The sequence below is a fragment of the Fistularia commersonii genome, chromosome 3 (assembly GCF_037954325.1).
Source record: "Fistularia commersonii isolate RoL2024-O1a breed Wild chromosome 3, RoL_Fcom_v1.0, whole genome shotgun sequence".
In the NCBI taxonomy this organism is placed as follows: Eukaryota; Metazoa; Chordata; class Actinopteri; order Syngnathiformes; family Fistulariidae; genus Fistularia; species Fistularia commersonii.
The window spans coordinates 2127013-2143314 of record NC_141286.1 but is presented as its reverse complement, the minus strand read 5'-3'; the positions used below and the strand labels follow the sequence as shown (position 1 = coordinate 2143314).

The following is a 16302-nucleotide window of genomic DNA, read 5'->3' as shown; positions in this document are numbered from 1 at the left end:
TGACTAATTGATCACATGTAATCTGGCAGATATAACTCATTTCCAAAGTCTGTCATAATACACCCGTATGCACCAGAAAGCATTTAAAATCATCTAAAGCATAGAAATCTGTATTACTAACAATAAAAACAACATGACAAATAACTTCACCATTCCATTTTAAGAAAATCCTCACTTGAAAGTTACGGTGAGAGCATTTCCTCCGACGGCGTCATCTGTGTCACGTTTTCTTGCTAAGGAATTTTGAGATTGACTAAACACTTGGTCAGCGTCGGTCATTTTGCTTGTTAGACGTTTCTTAATAATTCACTAAGTAAGTGTAAGTTTCAGTAGAATCAAGCCGTCATTCAACCGGCTCAGCGGTGACATGCATTATATTGATTTTCTTATACGCAACCGCATTTTCGAATTGTTAAATGGAACGGGTCGGTTAAGCTTCACGTTTTCATGTATCGCAGCTTTTTCACCGCCTTTGTTTTGCCGTCTTAGCAGGTTTTCGTCTCTGGCGTTTCCAACTCATTAAGCTTTGAGACGCAGGAGCTTTGAGACCAAGTCCATGTGGATTTTCCTTGTAAGCTTAGCAAACTTTCTGGCTTGAAGATTGTGGTTATCATGAAAAACATCCATCAAAACACTTTTTGGTCTCATATAGGGTTTGACGGGTTAATTGATGTGGCACTTACAGCGCTCTAATTAGTTCTTTGTTCATTTTCGATGCAAAAGGAAACATCTTTTATTCAGTGTTACCATTAAATCGCAGATTGGATTTTTCACATCTTTCAAAAGTAAATAAGGATGCATGATGCAAGCTACGGTACGGTAGATAAAATGTGTAAAACCTGCATCTCAGTAAAAACCTGGGTGTTATTATTTCTTGATGGTTAGTACAGTTCATTATGTTGATAATAACAAGCCGGCCTTGTCGTTATCCATTTTTACTTTGCGTACATCAAACACGCTAATCCAAAGTGTTCTCCTATGGAATTTTAAACCTCTTTTACAAACAGGAAAGTATATCACTGTGAAATATAGCCTGCAAAAATAAACATAAAGATTTTCCTCAGGTGAGAAGCTAAGAATCGTTTGTTTGTTTAGAAGTTTATTAGGACAGTGTACAAATACATTAAGCACAGAGGCAGAGATGTTTGTACCAGATTATAGCTTATCGCTAATTTCCATCTGTAGTCCTGGACAATGCAAATATAAAACTGTATAAAATAGACAATATATATAAAATATACAGATAGGCAATAAACTAACTATACAATATATAAACAGGCAATAAAATATGTATTTTGCAAGTTGAAAGTGCTATTGTTGTGTTGTCGTATTTGTCAGTCATACTATATGAACATATATTTATAAATATATATATATATATATGTGTGTGTATTTATTAACTTTGTCATTATCTGTTCATCAGCCAGAAAATATCACCATGCAGAACTGTTTCTTTTTATTGTCGTGATGCACTTGACAGTGAGGTTATAATGGGATGCACATATCCTTTATTGACTATTTGTGGGTCCTGACAATAAACGTGTTCCCTGAAGTGCAGAATGTGGCAGCCATTTGGATTATATAAATTCAAAAGACGCTTGACCTAAATCAGCCCTCTCATATGGAATGTGCCTTATGTGATTTACAAATAGAGGCAAAATATTTTATTTATTCATTTGTCAAAAAACGTTGGAAAGGCAGTTCCTCCCAACAGTCTCTCTTGTTTGGTTATTTATTTTAAAAATTCCCAGATATCGACAGGAAAAAGGTGTTTAAAAGAACTAAATAGACGAAGTTGCTGATTGTATCAAACTGAATGCACATATTATAATCGGACAATTTAAAAAAATTGATATTAGCACAGAAAAATGGCCAGATCCTCTATGCAGACCGTATAAGATAGAATCAAATGTTCATATTCTTTGATAAATGCGACAAAAAAGTTGTTGGATCAAGGAAGATTCTGGCAAGACGCTGCAAACTGCCACGGAGCCCATTAGTTGCATTTAATATTAAACTTAATACGGCAAAACAGTGATTTTGAAGTGACATTGAGAGAATTTTGCAAACACTTTTGCAGTTTGTGCCCAAAAAAAATCACAATTTCTCAGTGATTTTTAGCTGTGCTGGTACACATTGTTTTTAAAGGACATATTCAGTTACAACTTTCCCATCATGCAACATTTATCAGGAGTTGCAAAGGAATCATCGGCGAAACTTTTTGTTTCCCTCACCAGTACGAACATTCTGTTTGCATGAAACAATAAAGTGTTGCATTTTTATACATATAATTATTAGAAAGCGATGTAGATGTTACAACAGTCTGAAATAGCAGCTTATTTTTCAGTTTTCCCCTGCAGGAGGAAGGAAGGACTGCAACACACTCTGAAATATTCCGAAGAAATATCTTTAGAACAAAAAAAATTGATTTTCACAAAAATACAACTTGTAGACACACACACACACACACACACACACACACACACACACACACAGCTGATCTCACCATGTGGGTCACACATCTGTCTCATCTTGATGTGAGTCCCAGAGTGTTTGGATGTGTGTGTTGGCAGACCGCTGTGTGAAGAGAAGGTCTCTGCTGGGCTTTGCAGGAGATGTTTACTGCTCTGTGCAGTTAAGATATTGTTGTTTCCACAGCTGGACAGGACGGGGGGGTCAATTTTGGATTTTTGGAGAACTTTGAGTCGAATCCACCTTCGGCGTCCGTTTCTAAGTGACATTTTTCCCCACTCGTACGTGTCGACCGCATCCGGGTTTTTCTTTTTAAGCTCCCAAGCTAACCGTGTTTCTGTTACATCTGAAACATGTTCTGAAACATCATCCCTCTTCTCTGCCTCGTCGGCAACCTTTGCTCGGTTCTACGGTGAAATGTAGGAGTTCACCAGATGGAAGTTAATGCGGCTATTTCAACTTGAACAATCTTTAAAAAGCTTATTCTGTGTGACACCCAGCGGCTGCAAAATCTTGCTTTCAGCCGATCACACACACATTCCTTTAAATGAACCCTGAACCCATCAGCAGCTTTACCCTTTTCTTTAAACGTCACGTCATGCCGATTCCTTTCCTTTATTTGTTTTTTTTTTTTTTTTAACTTCAGTCTGCATAATTTCTGGTTTTAAATCCTTTCTTTTCATTTATTTCTTTTCTTTTTCTCGTGGCGTAAGAAGATGATGATGCCAGTGTAAAAACAATTGTACAACTGAAACTCATGTGCTTTATTTGTATTAAAATGACTATTTTTTAAGGTGTTAACATCTCTTTGTTAAAAGAGACTCAAATAAATAAAAATAAAATAAAAGCCACGCGGTTGTTTAGTGCACTTAATCTATACTTATTTCTATATTTTTGATGTTTCTCTAAACCCCTTATCCTGCATTGCGGGGTTGATGCCAAAACCAGGGGTCGGTGACCTTAAACTCCCAAAGAGCCATTTGGACCCGGTTTCCTCGGAAAAGAAAACTCTGGGAGCCGCAATGACTTTTTGACCTCTTAAAATAAAGGTACCACTGTATATATTGCTTTTTATTACCTTTACATTTTGTATAAAAACAAGTGTGTCGTGTGTTGCTTCTGAAATTCACAAAGTATTACAGAGAAAATTTAATTTTATTTATGTAATGAACTCATTTCGAGCTTTGGGCTTTCAGAGCGTGTAGCCGAGCCTTGACCTGAATTTTAAAAATAAATCGCGAAAAAAAACCACTGTGTCAGTAAACAATAAAAAATAAATATTTGCAAAATATCTTCATAAATATTTATTTTACCTGGTTTATGGGGCTTCTGCTCCTGAACTTCTGCGCACAGCATCTGCAAATCGGGACTTTATACCGGCTTCCGCCAGTGTGAATCTTATTTTGAGCGGCGAAAAATAATAAATATAATTTTATTTAACATTTCAAGATCACAATAATCTTCCAACTTAGAACTAAAAGTTAAAAAAAGCAATCAACACAAATGAAATACGCTTCAATTAAATATTTTAAATTTATTTTCCCAAGCCACTTCGCCAATCTGTGATTTGGAAAAGGCAGGATTCAGTGCATCCAGTCAAAAAGGTCACAGAAATACAACCATTCGGTCTTTAATTTACGCGCCGTGCAAATTCAGAATCTTCAGTTAGGAAGGAAACGGTGGAGGCCGTGGAAAACCCAAGACGACTCGGAAAGAACATGCAATCCAGGGTCTTTCTTGCTGTTCGGCAGAAGCACCTGTAACTGCAACGCTCAGCTTCTTTGCAGACGACTCAGGCTCAAATAATGTTTTAGTTATTTGGTGCAGCAAATATGGAAGAAAGTTAATGTCCATATGAAGATATCAGCCATTACGGGCGATTATACTTTCTAAACTTACTTGGGTTTTGCGGATCCTAAATCTTCAAGAGAAAGAGGGATAGAAAACATAAAGCAATTTAAAAATAAACAAAATCAAAATTCTGTGATGCTAATAGAGCGGATGATCATTTCTGCAGCACGTCTTGAGCTCTGGTAGTTTTGTTGCATGTTGAATTCTTAACTTTATATTTTATTGTAGTTGTCATTCTCCCTCCTTCCTACTATTATCTATTATTGTTATGTTTTGCTTGAAACTCTGGCACAACAATTTCCTTCGGGATAAATAAAGTTGTTCTTGTCTTATCTTATCTTAACAAGCAATTTTCTATTTTGAAAAGATGTGGATGAAGTTTCGTGCAGAACAAGATCTGATTACGATTAAGTTTTTTTTTTTGTGTGTTCATAAATAAAACATACACACAAACGTTATTTTTTACAGTGTACACAGTTCAAGAAGGCGGGATATAAAAACACATGGGAATTTCATCCATGTTTTTTTATCTCCTCGCACTAATTTTCATTTTGAAGGGGCTGGAATTTGTTATTTCGTGATCTTTTTGTTTGGCGACAAAGTTTGGTCACTTGATTTAGTAAAAATCATGTATTTTAGCCGTGGATCCTTTGTTTTTTCCATTTTTTATTTTTTTTTCTACAGTTTTTCTCACCAATCATAAACCAGTTTGCCACTGAAATTAAATTGTCCGCATTTGCGGCGATTTGTTTTGTATTGGCAAAATAGTCATTAGGTGTTTCTGTTTATCACTTCCTTTTACGTCGCTATCTTTGTGCTAAATTGAATTACCGGTCAAAAAAATGGCCATACATGACTGTAAGAGTTGGAAAAGTTAAACATCTGTTTCCCAGTTAGGTATGGTTGCTGGATCAAAAAAAAAAAGTAGTAGAATTTTGAAAAAAATCCTCAAGAAAAGATGATTTATTTTACATCTAACACACAAAAAAAAAAAAAAAAAAAAAAAAAAAAAAAGATGTATTCTTGCATGCATGTCTGATAAATCAATCAAAATAAATCCGTTCTTTTTGGAGCACTTTTTGGCGTGCGTATTTTTTAAAAACTCTACGTACATCACTATAATTCATATTCCATATATAATTCACGTCTCATAACTTTTGCTGGGTGATGACATCATCGAACCGGGAAGCATTTGCGTCTTAGTAAATGCTCGTGACCGGTATCTGGTCGCTCGAGTCAATATGGATATATCGTGGCTTGCCGGGATATATTCTCTGGAAAATAAAACTTATTTGCTTAGCGGTTTGAGCCTAATTGTTCAATTCTCTGCAGCTCCCCATCTGTCTCCCTCTTGTATTTGTTTGTTCATGGAAAACACCTTTCACCCTCCGCTTTTCTTCCACTCAATCCGGCCGGGTCTTCCATGGCAACTCGTCCTTCGGACCGCTTTGCGGACACGAAACTACCGCGCGTCGCTTTTTGCCAGTTGTTTCTGTGTGTGTGTGGGTATACGTCCGTGTGTGTGCGCGCATTTGTGACGCAGCGAGGACGGCGGTGTTTGAGCAGGCGGCCCACAGTGAGCTCTGTGATCAGGCTGACTTTATCTGCCATCATGTGCGGCTCAGACAAACAGCTCAGCCTCCCACAGCTCTTAAACCGACACACTGCAGCCTTGTAGGAGCCGTCAGGAAAAGCCCCGCTTCTCCGGCTCCAGCTCTCTGCCAATAACACGTCCGCAAATCACTTGGCGACCGTGTCTGGCACGACTCGCCGAAGCTCCGCCGGCCTCCGAATGACTGGAGTTTTCGCCGTTCGCGACCGGGAAGAAAGTCTGTATTTGAATTGAAAATCCTGGTTGCATTTTGTTTTTATTAACGTAACAATATAGTCAAGAGCCACAAATACTGTCCAAACAGCTGATAATATGTAATCCCTGATAATTACACATTTATTCTAAATATCAAGCTATCATGAATTATTTTGTAGGAAATTTTGTCTCCTAAAAAAAAAAAAAAAAAAACCTCACTAACCCAAGCTTACTGTTCTGTATATTTCCTGTGCATCGTGCATTTGCAAGTGTATTTGCAGTCCCTATGTCCTCTATTGTAAGTCGCTTTGGATAAAAGCGTCTGCCAAATGCAATGTAATGTAATGTAAAATGAATGCATTTTTGATAAAAAAAAAAAAGCCACAATTAAATAATCAATCTTTTCCTCGGATAATAAATAAATAAGCTTTTAAAAACCCAACTGAAAAACAACAGAATGAGCAGCAAACAATTGGAAAAATTAGCTTCATAATCAGCAACAAAATATTACAATTGTCTGGAAAATGGTAGGGAAAAAAAAAAAAAGGTCTTAAATACGAGCAAAAAATTAATTCCACAGAAAAGTGAGTGAGAATCTTGGAGAGCAAAAAGGCCGTCTTCAAATGAAAAATAAAAAGTCTATAAAATGAATTGGACACAATTAGAACTTTCTACAAAGATTGAAACATCTTTCACTTTTGCAATTAAAGAAACGATATATTTGAAAGTCAGAACTTTGCTTTCATAATTTGATCTTTTCATAACTAGAAAAAAATATAATATAAATATTATAGGTTGTCCATAATATCCATAGCTGTGTGTGACATCGCCTGAAAAGAATTGATTAATGATCGATTGACCCCCAGTGCCATTGATTTGACCTTTTTTGCTGATCGGATGTGGAATCTGACCGGATGCATCCTTCTATTTTCTTCATGATTATGACGGGAAGTGGAAGCGACAGTCAGACGAATCTTTCCAGATTGCAGTCAGTATTGTCTCCTCGCTTAAAGATAGGAAACAATCGCGGTCCAATATTTTGGTTTATATCATCCATTATTCACAGTCTGTGGTTCGTTCATTATTTGCAAAGACAAATAAATGCCAGCTCTTACCCGCCGCTAAATGAGTGATATTCCACGTTGACAGCTTGTCATTATTTCAGACGATAAGCTGACTTGTCCTCAGACGTGAAAATTGATACGACAACAAACCGCCGGTTGTCATTGCGCAGAGCGGCAGGATCTCCTGGAAACTCAGATGCCGCTGGTAAAATTGGAGAAAAACGGAGAAAATTCGAGATAATTTAACAGAAAAATCTTGCACGCGTGAAAAAAAAACAATTTTTTCCCCCCGATATTTTTTTTTTTTTTTTTTTTTTCTAAAAACACATTTTGCCTTATTGTTATCCGCTGGTTCCGGTCTTGTTTTTTTTTTTTTTCCTTTTGATTTTCCATTCTCGGATCTCGGGCGATATTTCCCTCAGCCGCGGTACGAATACGCGGCGTGTATTTTTTCTTGATGTGGCGGTACGGCGGTGGCGAGCTGTCACCTGTCACCGCTCTGCATTATCATTAAACACAAACACATTCTGATGCCTCCACAGGTGGATATTGCCTCACTTCTTTATAAATAGACACACATCCCCGGCTTTTCCCCTCTACCCTCTGTTTGTCCTGATACCTATAATCTGTGTGGCGTATTAAGACGTCCTCTCAGTGTTTACCAGGAATTTTCTGCTCTCACTCCCTGCCTGTTCCTGTCAGGATTTACCAGCACAACAAGGTGCAGATTTTGTGACGGTGCATGTGGACGACTTGCTGACAGGAGGCAGGAAGTAGGGGGAGGAAGAGGGTTGGTTGTGGTGACAGCTCATGGTTTATTCATCAAGGCCTCCTCTATATTTAAATATTTTGTCAGAGTGGTGCCATAGGCTTTAGAAGGATTTGGAATTGTGTACGGCCGCAGGTGTGGAACAGCTACCGGTCACCGACTTATCGTCTTAAAAAAATCGCCGATGACTTTCTTCTTTATCTTCGGAGGCCGTTTTAGTCCCTCCTCGGAGTCGGCTATTATTCAGGAAATAATTGAGCGCGGGCTTTTTTACTGGAAATATTTCTACCTGCAGGGAGCCCCCCCTTGATTTTCCACTTTTATCACTGAAGGGAAGGGAAATTACGGGGCTCAAAGCTACAGTTTGCGACACATTGTTGTCGCTGTGTTAAATTTCCGTACAGGAGGACGGTTTTCCCCGACTGTCGAGTCATGAGTAACGGCATCGTGCGAGTGACCCAATTCTGTAGTTTTTGTTTTTTCTTTTTTTTATTCCTCTCATTTGGCACGGATAGAATAAATGTGTCAGCAGAAAAAGGCACATAGAGGACGATATTCTAAGATCCGTTCAGAGCCTTGATCATACGTGGATCATACGGATATCTAGCGATGTGTCTGCTATCTAGAAAGACGGATCGGATATTCCTTCTCGGTTGGAGTCGGGCGTCTTGAAAATATAGCATTTAAACATTTTAATGACGTCATGTTCACACACTCTTTCGCTGCGGCTGGAAATCCTTTAAAAAAATAATAGCTTATAGTGTATAACTTTGCATCTGTTTCTTGTATTGACTATCATTTATTCTTTCAAGTGACAGAGCATTTTTAAAAGGAAATGAAAAGAAATGATAGTTATATATGTATTAAATGTCATTCCGTCTGCCTATTAAGATTTTTATTCATATTTATTTTTTTATTTTTTTTTCACTTTTTTGGACATAAGAGTTACGCTGCGGTGGGGGGGGATCAATCACGTTTATCTTGTCTTATTAATTGAAACTTTTTGAAACTGGCTGCCTTGTTTGTTGTTGCTATTGTCAAAATATGGCTGGAAGTGGAAATTGTTGACTAAAAACAACCGGTTAAGTACCACATCTTTTGCGAGTCCCTGTTGAGCCGCAATTTGTAATAACGGTGCATTTTGTAATAAACGTCCAAAATGTAATAACTTTTTCATTTCATTTTGTAATAAGCTGCCGCATTTTCTAATAAACTGCCCCAACGCATTTTGTAATAAATTATTATATATGTTATCACATTTTGAGAAGATTATTACAAAATGCACTTGCAACTTTTTTATTCTCTAGGAAATGTAATAACATATAATTTATAGAATATTCTCTGTTAATGCAACCTTTGAATAGTGTACTGATAGTAATTGCTAAGTACTGCTACTAGGCTAATACAGTGATAGTAATAATAGGCCTGCTTTTACAAATACTTTTAAGTAAAATAAAGTACAATTAACAAACTTATGCTTTAGAATTGTTATTACATAATGCACCATGTTATTACATTTCCTAGAAAATAAAAAAGTTGCAAGTGCATTTTGTAATAATCTTCTCAATATGGAATAACTTATTACCTAATGCGGCAAAATTTATTACAAAATGCGTTGGGGCAGTTTATTACAAAATGCGGCTTTATTACAAAATGAAATGAAAAAGTTTTTACATTTTGGACGTTTATTACAAAATGCACTGTTATTACAAAATGCGGCTCAACAGTCCCATTTCAGTTTGATCAAAATAACAGCAGAATCAAGTGTTTTAGAATTCAAGAGCTAAACTGTGCAAGTTGTGTTTTTTTTAAACATATTTTTCTGACTAAGCTGCTTGATATTTAGCCCAATCGTTGATTGCAGATTCTAACAGATGCCCATTCTGCTGCTCATTTGTAGATAAAATCCGCTACTCAAGTACAAAATGCCCCTCTCTCTTTTTCGGCCAGACACCAAATATTTCTGACCATTGACCACTGAGTCGCAGCTTCACCGCATGCATTTCATTTTGAATTTGATAAATTGAATTTCGTCTGGTCTGGTTGACACCACAGCAAAGTCTGTAACAAAGTGTCACCTCCCTCCATTCAGCGTAAAAGACTAAAACACTCAAAGACGGTTAGATGTTTTGTATAATGATGCAGGGATTTTTTTTTTCTACATCACTTAACTCAATGAAAAATGCAACAAACAAGACAGCACAAATATTTTGTGTGACAACCCTCTGCTTTCTAAACAACACAGGACTTGGCAGGCAGGATGTCGAAGCATCTTGCGGCATTTGTCGCTGAGCGTCTACGGATTCAGACTGTTGCTTTCGTGTCTCCATATGTCAGTCTGCACCTCGGTGGTGTGGATTGAGGTGCCGTCTGGCGCAGGACTCGTATCTCTCGTCGGAGAAGAAAGTTTCGGTCCTTGCGTTGCGAAACCGATGGTGTTATAGTCGAACGGAAAAGGGGGCCTGCGAGTTATACGATGATATATATCCGTAATGCGGTGATCATTTATTTTGTCACCTGTAGTAAAGATGTTACCCTTATTTATGTGCTACTCATAAAAGACAGTAAAAGCATTATGGCAGTCAGGATGTACCTGGGTGATGAATTTAGATGCTGTCATTTTGCATTCGGTTTGAAAGGCTGTGGAACGCGGGAGACTTTGAAACAGCGGATGTTTGCATTTTGAATGCATTGCCTCAGTTCTTATAAGACATTTGTAACCTTGCATCTCATTGCAATTGACACTAGGCCGCAGTGAAGTTACACACTTCCCCGATAAACCTGACATTGATATCGGATTACACCGAATAATTCCCTGATAAACCCAAAATGTCTGCAGAATGTTGACCAATGAACACAGCCTCCAGATAGGGGTTTGACTACATGTGCATATTATTTTCGATTAAATTCTTCTCGTTTTTTTAGCGCGTAAGCTTTGCGTGTGTTCTTTTTTTTTTTGTGCTTTCCAAGTAATCCCTCCGTGTTTGACTGGTGAGAACGTGAGCTAATGATCCACACTCGTTTCCCAGATAAAGTTTGTCAGTGATGCACGCAGAGGTGCTGGGATTGTGCAGCAGTCGTTTCGAGCTCATGGAAAATGGATGTTGGCCGGGGGGCCGGGGGGCCGGGAGGGGCCGGGGGGCCGATGGCTGGTTGAATCACATTCAAAGTCTTTGAATGCATCGTAACAAGTCAATAAGTCCTTTGGATGCCTTTTACTTTGTAAACAAACGGGCCGCTCTGATTAGCAGGAACTGATCTGAAACATTGTTTGCCGGATAGAATTTACACATCGTTTTGACGCATACATTTTTGTTTTATTTTTACCCCCTTATCATCTGCATTTTGAGAGTATTTTAGATTTAATGTGGAATTTTGCTGTCATACAAACACAGGATCATTGTCTGGTAAGAGTCATATTTCTGGTGTTTGCTTTGTTATTGGCAGTTATTTTGCTATTTGTTCTTTTTTTTTTTTTTTTTCGTTTGGGATCAGAGAAGTGATTTAGCGAGCCACTTTTGAAAAAGAACAAACTGTATCTAGAAATCAAAAAAGAAATGACAAAAAAATCAGCAGCACTGACAAAAAGTCAATCTTACCTTGCAGTTTCCTAAAATGTTGGCAACAAATAAGATTAAAATACAGAAGAAATGAAAAGAGACCTGCCAAAAAGGTTTCAAACCATTTTCCAAGAAAATAACATGAAACAAAAAGAGATAATGTTCTTATTTTTGATTAATACACTAAAGTCAGGTTAATAAAAGTGCATTTAAATTTCAAACCATTTTCTAAGAAAATAACATGAAATAAAGAGAGATGATGTTCTTATTTTTAAGGACTGAAACTTGACTGATCTTCTCTGCTAATGCTAATGCTAATGCTGATCTTAAAAAAACAAAAACAAAATTGAGTGGTTAGGATAAGGAAAAAAAAACACTGGTCTGGTGATCTTCTCTGCTAATGCTAAAGCTAATGCTAATGCAAACCTTAAAAAAATTGCACAAACTAATTGGTGAGGGTAAGTAAAAAATAACTGGTCTGGTGATCTTCTCAAGTAACCATAACTCTAAAACTAACTCCAACCATACCCCTAAGTGGTTGGGACAAGGAAATGGATATTTGGTCTGGTTATCATCTCTGCTAATTCTGATGCTAATGCTAATGATGATGCTAATGCAAACCTCAAAAAAAAAAATTGCACAAACTCTAAATGGTTAGGGTAAGGAAAAATAACTGGTCTGGTGATATTGGCTATTATTCCTAAATGGTTAAAGTAAAGTATAATGCTCTTCCCCAGCGATGCCAGGCCATATCAGATGCTCAAGATCACATTTATTTTAATAAATTTTATGTTATATGTTAAATATGTGTTGAATTCTCAACATTCAATAACTCAAAAGACGACTTTTCTGTTGTTATTACCTTATAACCTGTGATATTGCTACAATATACACTGCTGAAAACATAATGAATGAATAAATGAAATATTCTGATTAAATACGTTGTGCTTTACATTGTTGAATGTGTGATTGACTTGGAGTTACATTGTGTTGTTTAAAGTGTTCCCTTTATTTTTAGGAGCTGTATACATTAATAATAAAAATATACATCCATCCATCTAATATCGACCGCCACATATCGACCTTTTTTCCAATTTATTCCAACAACCTCCCGTATGTTTTTGGATGCGACGCGGCAGAAACCCACGCAGACGCCACACAAACGGAAGCGCTAATCACTGCGCCGCCGTGCCATCCCTTCATTTATATTTATGAAATATTAAAAAAACATAAACAACAAAAAAAAAGATATACCGTTCACTGGAATACTCCCAGCTGCACTCGCGGCAGGATGACCTCCAGACACTTTCAGAGATCTCTGCAAATTACATTAACATTAAAAGTAAATGAGCAGATATCATAGTATATGCAAAGAATATTACCTCTGAATATCATAATACTTATTTTCAAAGCGAACTCTATCCGTATCCCATTTGATCGAGATTAACTCCACAAACGCAGCCCTTTCCTCCACTTAATCAGCGCCATGAATACTTTGAGCCTTTTGATGAACCTTTCAAATATCCGACAGAAATGTGGCTAAATCGCCGCAAAGTGTCTTTTTTTTTTGTGTGTGTGTGTGTGTGAGAGAGAGAGAGAGTGCACAAGTGTGAAGTGACTTTGCCACAGCATGGAAAAAGTTCTATATTTAGCTCTGGGATGGAGGGAGTGTGCCAGGCCTGTGGGGTATTTTTATCCTGTAGACTTCTGCATTAATGTCCAAGGACTAGCGCTTGTTTGTATGCAAACACACACTTGCATACACACAATTCAGACTTTTAAGTTAAGAGTCAGAACACACACGTGCGCATACATATACACACACATGCAGCACGTCACTGCCTTACCTTGACAAAGGTTAAAGAGAGCGGATGTGTGTGTGACGTCGCCTTGAGAGAACGATTCTTGAGATCGAGGTCTTGTCAAAGGCAAAACAAGAGATAAAAAGATGACGCCGTTAATACAACGGGATCTTCGGCTGCATATTTTATCCCAATATGTGTCAGGGACTGTTTGTCTGAAATCTCATTTAAGCTAATTTAGAAAGGATGTGAACTTGAGGTGTGATTGCTGGCAGCAGCTTTGGCTCCTGGCTGCTGTGTAATTGGCAGTTGCTTAACTAGGCAGGTTAATTTTGATTTAAATCAGTTACTCACAGGTGGAGCAAGACAATGTGTGTCAGTTTCTTTGAAAACGGGAAGCAGAATGTGTACGCTGGGGTCTATTTTAAACTGGTTTCCTTTTTTTTTCTTTTTTTTTTCTTCTAATTCATTTCCAAAAGTGATTTGAATTCCAGAGTTTACATATTTATCTATATCTATATAGTTTATAGAGGATACCGATTTTGACACTGTGCGTTAAGACACCTACAAAACCTACTATACCATCACGCAAATTCAAATTAAAACATATACACATTGCAGATTAAGTTAGACATTAAGACTGACAGATGTGTCAGATTAGTTTTAGATAAAATTCTGTTTGATGATAAATTCTACCATTTGACTTCATTTTTTTAAATTCCAAAATGCACTCAAAATATAAGATAGCATGGATGATACTGGCTCTCATGTAGAGCCTAAACAACCTAAAACCAAATAGACAAATCAATCAGTTTGCAAATGAACTGATTGTTGGATTACTAGTCCTGACATTGATGTCAACCATTACATCAGGGGTGTCAAACTCAAAATTCAAAATTAAAAAATGGTACAGTCGCAGGCCAACATTGATATTTATTGAAAAAAAATCTGACCCTTTTCACCCAAACAAGTTGTGCTTAAAAACTGTATATGGAACAAGCAATGTTTGATACTATGCAATGTATAACTCAATATTAAAATTGAAATTCTAATTAAAAAAGACATCAATGGCATTTATTATTGAAATAAAAATCACATAAAAATCATGTGCTTCTTTTTATTTTTACCCCAGGCCGATAATACATATAAAAATGAAATAATTATTATAATGATAGTGCATCAAGAAAACATTAATTTTAGCTCAATTTGCTACATACTGATCTACTCTGATCATCTGCCTTTTTTTGCTTTTTTCAGAGTATTAGCATTAGCAGTATTAGCATAAGGTTGCTATGACAACTGTCAACAGAGGAGAAGAAATGTATTGGTCCTGTCGGAATTTTCGTGCATAAACACAAGCAGAGCATTCTGGGATTTGTGATACGACGTCACATATTATTTCAAATGGCCAAAAATAATTACACTGCGGGCAAAAAGTGGCCCGCAGGCCAGAGTTTGACACTTATGCCTCACATACAAACAAATGTAAAAAAAAAAAAAAAAAAAGACATTGACGTTGAGCCATGACAGTGGATAAACCCAATCAATTACTTTACATATTATCTTTTTTCTGGACATTTTTTGATAGAAGCACAATTCTTTGATAATGATAGTTGTGTTAAGGGTTGATATCAGGAAAAATAATCTTCTCATACACACATATTTTTATATTTATATAGATACAGATATACATAGATACACTTTATAGCCTTGACTTTGACACTTTATAGTTTTATTTGTATTTCTTATTCTCCCTGCCCCCTTTTTTTTTTTACTGTTTATACAATTTCCTACTATTATTTATTATTGTTATGTTTTACTTGAAACTCTGGCACAACAATTTCCTTCGGGATAAATAAAGTTGTTCTCATTCTTATATATAGATATATCTATTTTTGTCCATATAAATGTATGCACGTACATATAGGCGTGGACATTATTCATTCACGCAGCCACTTGACCGTTGCGTGTCGTCATGAGACGTTGACAAGATAAGACGGTTGAAATCTCATTATCAACAGGATCTTAGTCATGCAATGATGAGCTGACAGGCGTCACAGAAACCTTTCCCGTCACATTTTGATTCCTTACCTCATTGTACACTCTCCAAACGTAAACCTTAATCTAGTTTTATGGTGTGCATTTTCTCCACCGCGGGACTCCTCAAGGATAATCTGATTTATCAATTCTCTCTGGAGTGACTGAATAGCTTATAAAGTTTGGCAAACAAAATTCTTGATAGAATCCTGCTGTAAAATGACAAAAACGTAGGGACTTTTGAGTCCAGACTGACGCTGAAAAGATGGGAGTTGTGTGTGACGTTAAAAGAATCGACATCATGCAACAGCAAAAGCCACAGAAACATCCCAACACACACACACACACACACACACACACACACACATGCAGGCTTGACAGGCACCGTCAGTGAGAGCATATGGTCTTTCATGTGATCGGCCGATTTGTCTTTGCATTTCTGCTGAGCCGGCAGGTTGATTGTTACCGTAGTTACACATCTATTGCACAAACAGAAGGAAAGCAAAAATAAAACCAAAAACATACAGATCTGTCAGACTTTGAGCTATTTATAGAATTTTTTTAAATATTTTACCAGATTCTGGATGTCAGAACAGTGTGTTTCCCTCTAACTTTAAGACTAAACCTAATGTTTTTTCCTATTCTTTTCTTTATTTTAAGAATAAGTAACACATTTTGCCGAATACATCAAGATTGCGTGTGGTCATCAACAAAATTCATACCAATTTCATTTTTTAGGAAACATTTATAGTGTTGTTAGTATTTATAGTTCGTCAAAACTGTAATGCATGCGTAATATTGTTGTAAGATTGCAAGTTATTGTTGAATCTTTTACATTAATTTTATGCATTGTGTATTAACATTTCATCGCCGTTAATGTGTTTATTTATCGTCTCATTTAAACAGCTTAATCGTTTCATTCATCCGATATTGCTGAGCC

The 16302-nt window shown here is 36.8% G+C and overlaps 1 protein-coding gene across 4 annotated transcripts in view; it reads left to right on the top strand.

Annotated features, from left to right (window-relative positions):
- The window catches only part of msi2b (musashi RNA-binding protein 2b), a 289929-nt gene that overhangs the window by 32950 nt on the left and 240677 nt on the right, over nucleotides 1-16302 (top strand). The window lies entirely within an intron of this gene.